At 42.6% G+C, this 10,577-nt stretch overlaps 1 long non-coding RNA gene across 1 annotated transcript; it reads right to left on the reverse strand.

The window, feature by feature from the left end:
* Positions 1–4,080: 4,080 nt before the first annotated feature.
* LOC111759932 (uncharacterized) lies at positions 4,081–9,546 on the reverse strand. Its single transcript, XR_002793773.2, has 4 exons — positions 9,433–9,546; positions 6,997–7,154; positions 5,519–5,700; positions 4,081–4,533 (listed from the first exon to the last, which is right to left on the reverse strand). It is a non-coding gene; the product is annotated as an uncharacterized lncRNA (long non-coding RNA).
* Between the last annotated feature and the right edge of the window lie 1,031 nt (positions 9,547–10,577).

The raw sequence follows: 10,577 nt of genomic DNA on the forward strand, positions 1-10,577 counted from the left end.
TGAGCCAGATGCTGTAAAATGGACATGTTTCAGCCAGACTGCCTCCAGTGAATGTTTACATAGGCTTGGGACAACAGGGGAAGGAATGTGTGGCAGGCCACTCACTGCCAGGAGTGTGTTTACCTCCAGGCACTGCCTAGAGGGCCAGCTCAGACAGGCTGCTCTCAGAACCATCCCCTACCCCGAGAGTGGAAGCCAAGCCCCAAAGGGACAAAGCCTTGCCAAGGTGTGTCACCAGCTAGTGGCAAGGTTTACATTTAGTCCTCTTACTACCCCACAACATTCTATGTCTTTTGCTCTATGGCAACCAGCCTATCTAATTGCTCAATAAATTGTTACTGGTATAATTCGATTTGATCAAGGTAACCATCATATTAGCTAACCAAGTTATGTGGACACATTTAGGAATACTTCTCTTCACGTCGGTTATTTGCAACAAACATTTCTGCACAGAAAACAGTGATGTGTTCTGAAGAAAAGTTTTTTTTCTGGTAATTTTCCAGCACTCCACATTTTTTTTTAACCATAAACTTGTAAAGATATTTATGTATAGGGCATGGTAGACAGTTCGGGATCTCAAGCACAGATACTGCTTATCGCTTTCCCATAGGCACCAGTACCAATGTTTACACAGCTCAGTGAAGTGCAGGTAGAGAGCACTACATGACAAAATCAAAAGTGTGGTCATGTAGTAAAACCACATTCCACCCTTAGTTTACTGGAATGAGTATGGAATGTCAGGTGGGGTCACTTGCAGAATTTTGAAAAGCCTATTTATTAAAAACAAAAAGCAAAACAAAACAATAGAACTGCCTTAGAAAGGGACTATGGAATCTCTTCTCATGACTTCAGACACCTCACTACAAAAAGCCCTACATAAATGATGAATTTTGAATGCAACATAGCGCTTGGAAAGGAGGTGTGACTGGAAATCAGAGACAAGCCTTCTAGAATCAATCTTTTAAAAACTATGTGATCATAGGAGAAACACCCATGTGGTCTAAAAATGAGGTGAAGTTTGGACAAGGTGTCCACAGGGTTTCTGCTGTCACAATTTAGGATTTTCTACACTAAGAGCCCCTCCCCAAAAGGTAGAGAATGTTAATTCTATCAAAAACCAAAATTTTTAAGTCTTTTTTTTTCCTGGTTTGTGGCCATTACTATTTAGTTCTTTTAAAACTTGAGCATTGGACTATAAAGTTGTATATAGAGAAGAAATGAAAAACAAATTTGGAGTGGGATGACATAGGTGGAAATGGTAGAACTCATTTGAGGTAGACCTCTGAAAATTTTTTCCTCCATAAAAAAGCAAAGAGTAAAATGTCAGAAATGATCAGAATCTACTTTTTCAGACTTTGGAGATTGGTTAAAGCCCTGCGGCAATCTGGGGCTTTCTGTGAATTTAGTCAAGAAAGCAGCTGAAACTTAGAAAGAACAGTGAGCAATCTGGTATTTTAACATGCCCTTTTCCCACCCCCTCCTCTTCAACTCTGCAGTAACCAGGAAAACCAACAGACTGCAGTCATGGTGAAAATCAGCAACCTGGCGGCCACTGGAGGGGTCAGACTGAGTTTGGAGCTGCTTTATATCATTTCCAGAGAATTGCCATTTTCTGACCTGTCTAATGGTTCTCCAGAACACTCACTTGCAAGGTTGTCTTTATTTGACTCAACTCAGGGATGGCCTTTTTTGAAAGCCTTTTCCCCAGGGGTGTTTGTTGTAAACAATTATAAGTAACTGTTTAAATTTATGGTTGTCTAAGGCAGTGGATAATAGCTGGGGCAAACAAAAGGCTAACTAACTAAATAAAAAGGAAAAGCTGTAACTGAGATGTCCACAGGGACTTTGAAAACTCCAACACACTTCTGAAATCTAGATGGCCACGTGCATGTGTAGAGCTGAGTATATGCCCAGGAAAGACCTGAGAGAGCCTTGAGATCTCACTTATGGCTGACTTTGAGGGTCTGTGCAGGCAAAACATGAAGGCCAAGGAAGAGTTGTCAAGTATTTGGAGGAATATTGAAGGTATAGGATATGCACCTAGACACATTATAATCAAACTGTTAAAAGACAAAGACAAAATCCTAAAAACAAGAGAGAGGCAACTCATCCCATACGAAGGATCCACAATAAGATTAACAGCTGATTTCTCACCAGAAACCATGAAGGCCAGATGACATATTCAAAGTACTAAAGAAAAAGATCATCAGCCAAGAATTCTACATTCAGTAAAACTGTTATTCAAAAATAAAGGAGAAATTGAGTTATTCCCAGATAAACAAAAATTGAGACAACTTGAGGCTAATGAAACTTCCCTATAAGAAATAATAAAGGGAGTCCTTAAGGCTGAAATTAAGTGACATTAAATGGTAGTTTGAATTACATGAGGAAATAAAGAGCATCAGTAAGTGTAACTATATAGGTAAATATAAAGGACAGCATAAGTATATTTTTTGTTTGTAACTCATTTTTTCTCCTATGTAACTTAAATAACAATTGCATAAAACAATAATTGTAAATCTGTTGATGGGCACACAATATACACAGATGTAACAGCACAAAGAAAAGGGGAGGGACAGAGTTATATAATAGCAGCAGGTTTTTTTTTATATTATTGAAATTAAGTTGTATTAATCCAAACTAGATTGTTATAAATAAAGATGTTAATTGTAGCCTCCAAAGCAACCAAGAAAAAGCCCATCAAAAATATAGTAAAAGAAATGACCAGGGAATTAAGATGATACACTGAAAATAGCTACTTAACACACACAAAAAAGGCATAAAAAACAAATAGTAAAATGGCAGATGGAAATCCTACTGTAACAGTAATTACATTAAATGCAAATAGATTAAGCACTCCAATTAAATGGTGGAAATGGGCAGAGTGGAAAAACCAAGGCTAGACTGAATTCCTCACCTTTGCCTATTAAAATATTAACAAAAAGAAGCCCAACGTCTGACAGTCTCATCAGTTCTTGGCAAGAATGAAAGAATTTATTAACATTTCAACTTGCAGTAGCACATTGTACCTCCATGCAACAGGAGCACACAGAGGACACAATCCAGTAAGTATGATTAGGCCAAAAGAGAGAGATGCCAAATTACTAGTCAGTCTTAAAGGACTCATGTTTAAAAAGGATTCATATTTAAATTATTTATAGACATCTGCTAAATAAATTGAAGGGTTGTTGACAGCCACTAACTCTCTGCTTTTTAAAAGAGTGAAACATTATTTATCTTTTCTTCTAAGAACTATTTGTGGCATTTGCATTAGACTAACTTCCATGCTCACATCCTCCATGTTTAATGCCATACCTTTTTTTTTTTTACTACAATTCCCCAGTCCTTTTGATTCTTCTCTGTCCAGATGTATCTTTGAATACATTTTTAAAAGGGTAGCATGTGGGTAGTAAATTTTCTTGCATCTTTGTATGTCAGAGAATATCAGGGCCAGAATGCGGGTGAGATGAACCAGATGTGGAGGACACAAAATTTAAGGAAGCTCTCACTCTCATTTGTGAACCCTGCACTTGCCTGATCCTGAGAGTGACTGCCTCCTTAAGAGTGATGTGCCTCAGAGGCAAAACTTGCCTCCCTCTCCTTCTGGCCTTGAGATTTATATTGCCTTCCCTCACAAAGTGGATTTATCATTTTTTTGGGTTAAAAGTTTTCCCCTCAGAATTCCATTGCTGTATTGTATTTGCTACTATCTAGAAGCCATGGGACGCCAGTCTTGCTTTACACTTTATTTGTAATCTCTTTTATTCTGCCTGGACATTTGTAGCATCTTAAATTTTATTCATGAACATACTCAAACCCACTATGCTCTTTTTCCAGATATGGCTCTGTCTTCACTAATTTTACTCAGTACTCACTACTTAGTACCCTTTGAATATGTTAACTTAGGTCTTTTTTTAGCTTAGGGAAGACTTCTTGCAGCTTTTCTGTGATCATTTCAAGCTATTATTTTGTTCTCTCTTTGGATTTCCCTTCTTTTTTTTTTAAAGATTTATTTTATTTTGTTTATTTCTCTCCCCTTCCCCCTTCCCCCTTCCCCCTTCCCCCTTCCCCCACCCCAGTTGTCTGTTCTCTGTGTCTATTTGCTGCATGTTCTTCTTTTTGTCTGCTTCTGTTGTTGTCAGCGGCATGGGAATCTGTGTTTCTTTTTGTTGCGTCATCTTGCTGTGTCAGCTCTCCATGTGTGCAGCGCCATTCCTGGGCAGGCTACACTTTCTTTCATGCTGGGAGGCTCTCCTTATGGGGTGCATTCCTTGTGCATGGGGCTCCCCTACGCAAGGGACACCCCTGGGTGGCACAGCACTCCTTGCATGCATCAGGACTGTGCATGGGCCAGCTCCACACAGGTCAATGAGGCTCGGGGTTTGAACCGCGGACTTCCCATGTGGTAGACGGATGCCCTATCCACTGGGACAAGTCCGCTTCCCTGGATTTCCCATTTTTATAGATTATATCCCCTGGATCTAATAACTCATTTTTAATCTCCTCTTCCTGTCCCAGTTCTTCTGTACAAACCTAAAAGAGAAAGAACAATTTTTATTTACTAATGACTGAGATTTTAAGTTCAGAGATCCAGCAACCTGGAGAGAGGTAGGGATTCTCAGCAATGAGATTGCATTCCACACCATTTTTTTGGTATGTTAATTGTGGCCACCTATGTCAGGATTAAACCCCAGTTATTCTTACAAGACTTTCTGTAGTGCCTCCCTTCACGCCTGGTGGGTCTGCTAGTCCCAGAGACAAAGTCCACATTTGGGTCATCTTCACTGTTCATTTGGTAGCCCTCACTGATCAGATGTGCTAGCCCATGGAATGAACAGTGCCTCCAAGGGTTTCTATCCAACACCCCTGTGCCTACTCTTGCCTCTTACTTTGCCCTCTGAGCTGGGGTTATTAATGGGTTCTTTTAGTAATCCCTCAATTTAATTTCTGGGTTCACTGCTCTTTTCCAGAAGGGAGGTCACAGGCTATCCCTAAGGAGTCCCCTCAATAGGATCCCACATGTACTCTTTCCAGCTGAATTCTTTCACATTTTGTACCTATGGATGAAGTCCCTGCTTAATTTGCCTAATCAGGAAGGCAGCCCTTACAGATGCTTCCCCGGGTACAGGTGATGTCCTAGGTGTCCTATACAATGTTGACTTCCTCCACATATGAACGCTCGGTGGAATCTCTTCCAATAGGCCAGATATGCAAAATGGAATCTCTTGATTTCTCTTTGCTATGCAGATTGACTGACTGAAAGAACCATGAATAGGTATTACTTTGTATGAACAGGTGAAGAAGGGAGAAGATATCTTAGGCAGAAGGGACAACATTTAAAAATAATCTGAGAACAGAAAGGTTTTTTTTTTTTTAAGGAATTGAGTTTGTTAAAGACTGCTGGGAGCAATATACCAGAAATGAGCTGGCTTTTACAATGGGGATTTATTAACTTATGAGCTTCTGTTTCTAAGGCTATGACATTGTTCAAATCAAGGCATCATCAGGAGACCCTTACCTCCCGAGCTACAGCTTTGGGCGATCAGGCATGTGGTGTGCTCCCTCTCCCTCTCCTCTGGCTTTGTTGCTAGGTCTGCTTCAGTTTGCTCTATATGTGGCTTTTCTCTTTCCTTGGTTCACTGATTCCAACTTCTCTCTGTTTCTGCAGCTCTTTTCTCTGTGTCGTGGCTTTTTATTCCTCTGTTTATAAAGGATTCAAATAAGAGGATCAAGACCAACCCTGGGTTATGCCCTACTGATGTGATCTAATCAAAAGGAAGGTCGCTTAACTGACTCTAATCAGAAGTTCCCATCTACAATAGCTTTATATGCACAGGAATGGATTGGTTTGAAGAACAGGATTTTTTTGGGTCCCCAAAAGACTCAAACCAGCACAGTCAGTGTGGCCAGAGCATGGTAGATGAGGAGGTGAGGGGGAAAATGGGTATTCATGGTGGATCGTTTATGTGTTTAATTCTGAGAGAAAGGATAAGTGACATGATCTTATTTATATTTAAAATATCAAATGATTGCAGTATGAAGAATTGACTGGAACAGGGTTCGAATTAAAGCAGAGTCTCTTTAGCTGCAGAGACCAAATGGGGTATATGGAGGTTTGGCTAATGGTGAAAGCTGTAGAAATGAAGAAAAGTGAACAGATCAGAAACAAGATATATTTTCATGATGGATTGGATGTGCACAATAAGGGTGACTCCTAGGTTTCTGGCTTATGCACATGGGTGGAAAATATAGTCATTTATAGATACATGGAAGACTGGTGAGAAAGACCTGGTACATTGGGGATCATGAGTTTAGTTTGGAACATATTAGTTTTTCATGCCAAAGAGGATAGCAAGTAGGTATTTGAATTTACTGGTCTGGAGCGAAGAGGAAAGTATAGGCTTGACATATATATAAAATATATTCAGCATTTGCCAGATATACTGCTCTGCTTTTGAAGCTGGTGATAAAAAAACTTGCTGAAAGTTCACAGAAGGTCTTCATATATAAGTGAGGGATTCAAGAAAATAATCTACAAAAAAGGTAGTTTCAGTAGTCCTAAACTTTCAGATATCACAGACCAGTAAAATTAAAACAGATTTTTAAAAAGTGGGAAATTGATTCCAGGTTGTAAACTTTTGGTAACTAAGGACATTACAAAAAAAAGCATTGCTATCCACTATCACCATAATGTCATAAAAGAAACACTTCCCCCCAAAACAAGAAAAAAGATGAAAAACTTATTTCTACATAAAATCATTCTTTTAAACAGAATACATTTAGCTTTATGAAGAAAATCACATATTCCTGATTTTTAAATTATTTTTTCTATAAATCTGTGCAAACTTCACACCAATACAATGGACATAAACCTTGGACAAACAGTGGGATAAAGGACTTGGCTAATCCAGTTTCGTGAGGAAAAAAAAGATAAAGGTGGAGGTACTTACGTCCTTTGTATAATCTACATGTAGCTTATATGGCCCCATCCCTCACCTCTTTCTGTCTTGGTCACTTTCCTGCCATTTGGCTCCATTCAAAGGTTTTGATGCCCTCAGAGAAACTCCAGGTCAGCAGAGATTTCTTCTTCACTTCTTTGCAGTCCAGCTGGAGCTGTGGGAACAGTCAGGCTTCCATTCCTCCCATATCGAGACCTAAAGGATGTTAGAGCAAAGAAGAAATACCTCATGACCATCTGACCAACCTTTCTGATTTTGTTTACCTTCTCTGGAAAGGTGTGGAGCTGAAGGCAGGTCAGTCAACTCATTTGGTCACCAAGCATTTCCTGGGTGCCTCTTCTGTGCTCAACTCTGGGAATATAGAGATGAAAAACAAGGCTCTCCTTTCTTCATGAACCTCAAAATTGGAGGGATGCAGCTGGCCCCAGCCAAGTCTTCTGTAGGCCTGATGAGCAGAACACAAAGTTGCCTTTTATGGTGGTGGGCAGAGTCTGGAGGGCCTGACCAATGGATGGAAGGGAGGTCCATGAACTGTCTACCAAGCTCATGAGCAGATGATTTGTTCTCTCCATCCAAGACTCCTACAGGGCACTTCTGTGAGGAGCAAGTGAGGTAGTGGGAGCTGAGGCCCTCACTTGACTATTTATAGCTGTGTCCATCACACATTCTCTTTACCGGTTTTACAGTAAACGAAAGCAAATGCATCTGAAGTCCTACTTATTCCTCTTTCCCATCTTTGATCCTGGACCAGCTATTTATTTTTTGATGCAGCTCACTTGAGGTCAGCAGGGTGGGCAGGAATGACCTCGTGCTTTAAAGTGGGATTAGAAGTGGGATGAAGGTGAGCTCTCCATCACCATAAGGACTGCTTCTGGTCCACGGCATTCAGGGGCAGCTGGGCTCTGGGCCCTGAAGGCATGTGGGTCCTGAGATAGAAGGGCCACTGCCACATCAGGCCCTTCTCATAGGCTGGCACCCATCGGCCAGCACGAAATGCAGATGAATTTGGAGTGGATTTGGGAGGGGAAAAACATTGTTCACACTGCCCAGTTGGGATGGAGACTGGATTCCAGGTGCTGGTGGCAGCAGGTACCCAGCCCCTTCCTGAGTGTGGTTGGGGGTGATCCAGTCCCCTATTGTCTCAAGCATATGCAGGTATTCCCTGGAGATGGTCTGACTCTGGTGGCCGTGTTTTATGACATCCAGCTCCACCCTGTGGTACTTCTGTCTCCATCGGGGAGGAAGTAGGGCTCCTCCACTGCGGCAGCACAGGAACACAAGAGAGAGGTTGCTGGGGCAGGATGCCTCCCCCAGTATTCCATGATGGAGGTCCGCTGGCTATGGGGAGTCAGCTCCCACTAAGGAAGCTGACCTCGCCCTGTCTCCTCTCTATGAGAGCAGAACATCTTTCCATCAGTGCCTGCGTGAGCCGTGCTTTTGCTGGAGACCCCAACACCTGTACTGGAGTCCCCTGCCATCTCTTTGGGGACCCCTCCTTCTAACCACCCTTGAGAAGTGTCCCAGCTGCCGTGCTGCCACAGCCATTTACTGCAGTCCAGGGGCCCTTCCCCATTCCACTCCATGGACAGATTGGCAGGGAGGGCGTCCCCAGCGGCGGTGGCCCTCCCTCTGTCAGGAGCAGCCCCACACGAGGCTGGGACCAGCGGCTGAAGCCGAGCCTGCACTGCTCTCTAGCACCGCAAGCCCGGACATGCCGGCAGGCTGCTGAAGGTCCTCTGCTGTGGCTGCAGGTGCAGTCACGGTCAACCTGGGGAGCTGCTGAGTCGTGAGCAGAGCCCTGCTTTGAGAAAGAGACCTGAGTCCTTTGCTGGCGCGACAGGACGAAGAGTGGCCAGAGCGACGTCATCTAAGCTGCACCAAATGAAGGAACTGAAGAGGCCCTGAGCCAGGGACAGTGGGCCACCCCTCCTTGGGGTCGCGGGTGGGAAGCTCCTGTGCAGAAAGCGGCTCAGCTAGGAAAGCTGCTCCCTCAGGTGTCTCCTGGAAGTGGGTGCCCTGCGGTCGTGTGAAGGGCATGCCTCACCCTTGGTTTCCCCAAAAGTCCAAGGGTTGAAGAGGCCTGGAGAGGACACGTGCCTTGTCTGATCCAAAGTAGCTTCTGGAGGGTGGCCATGGCTCCGTCCCAGGACTCTCAGAGGGTGAGCTGGTGGCTGTGTACCATCCTCTTGAGGCAGGCTCTGTCCCGGTCATCCGTGCACCTCGGTGGTAGCTGGTGAAGCACCAGGGGCAGCCTGCACTTACTTGCATCTTTATTCTGAATGTCCTTGGCCCGTTTGCTGGTCCTCACGCCTGGACCAGCCTTTGGAGGTCTGGCTTAGCACGTGAAGGAAACAACATATAAAAGAGGAAGCGATTCAGCTTGGAAAGCACAGGGCTCGTGAGCCCATGGGGTTTGACGGAAGCTTGTAAGGGGCCACCTGGTTCAGCCTGGGGTGGGGTGTCCGAGACTCACCTCTCGGGCTCCAGCTCCAAGAATGAGGAGAAGTTCCTTAGGACTGGGAGGATTCCGTGAGGATGGACGTGGAGAAGGAGGTCACCCAGGCGCCAAGGCGGAAGGGAAGGTGGGAGTGCAGGTCAGGGCTGCCCAGTCTTCAGCTCAGAAGTTGGTGAAGGCATCTCAGGTAGAGTTTCTAGAGACCATTGTGTTAATACATTCAGCCATTCAACGGATGTTTACAGAATACCCGCAGTGTGCAGGCAAAGCTCTTCAAACGATGATTAAAGCTTGTTCTCTGTTCTCAAAGAACTCACAGTTCAGCTGGCATTATTTGTAAAGAAATAGGTACCGATGTAGAGTTTAGAACAAACTGTTACAGGGACGTGAAGAATAGAGTGCTTAATTGTGATTAAGCAGGTCAGGAAGCCTTCACAGAGGAAAAGGTGGTGAAATTATTAATAGAATGGGAAAGGGCTCTATGTTCAACTGGAGAACAAATGTTCAACTGCCAAGATGTTGAAAATAAATGCCTGTACTTATTTTAGTTTGTCCTATTTGAGAGAATGCTTCAACTGTTGAGGCACTTACAAATTAGATGCTAATTAATGAAGTGAAAATGATGCAAGGAAGAGATCCAGATTTATTTTAAAATGGCATGGTAGAATCGAGTTACTTACTAAAGTCAAGCTATACATGTTAAAACTAAATGCATTTATAATTGTAACAGAATTGGGAATGTTTTAAAATATGTTAAGTATATTCTAACACATACTGAATATTTATAATGTCTGCTAATTTTCTATTTATAATAATGTATACTTAATATTATGCATTTCTAGATTCTTTATTGAAATGATTTCCTTCTCCATATTAATGTTTTTCATCTCTTGTGCATAAACATACTGTCTCAAACTTGATGGACTCTTATCTCTGTTTATTTTCTGAGGTAAGCATTTCTGTCCTTGTTTTAAAAATGATATTTCAATTGAATTATAACATTCCCACATGCACAAATATTAAGTGTACTGTTTAGTTAAATTTTACATAGGTATGTACTCATTTGGCTGCCATTCAGATCAAAATAGAAAACATTTCTAGAAATTTAGAAGGCCCCATGAGCCCCTTTCTTATTAAAACCCAGCCCTGCAGAGGTAATCACT

The sequence above is a fragment of the Dasypus novemcinctus genome, chromosome 29, assembly GCF_030445035.2.
Source record: "Dasypus novemcinctus isolate mDasNov1 chromosome 29, mDasNov1.1.hap2, whole genome shotgun sequence".
NCBI classification, from domain to species: Eukaryota; Metazoa; Chordata; class Mammalia; order Cingulata; family Dasypodidae; genus Dasypus; species Dasypus novemcinctus.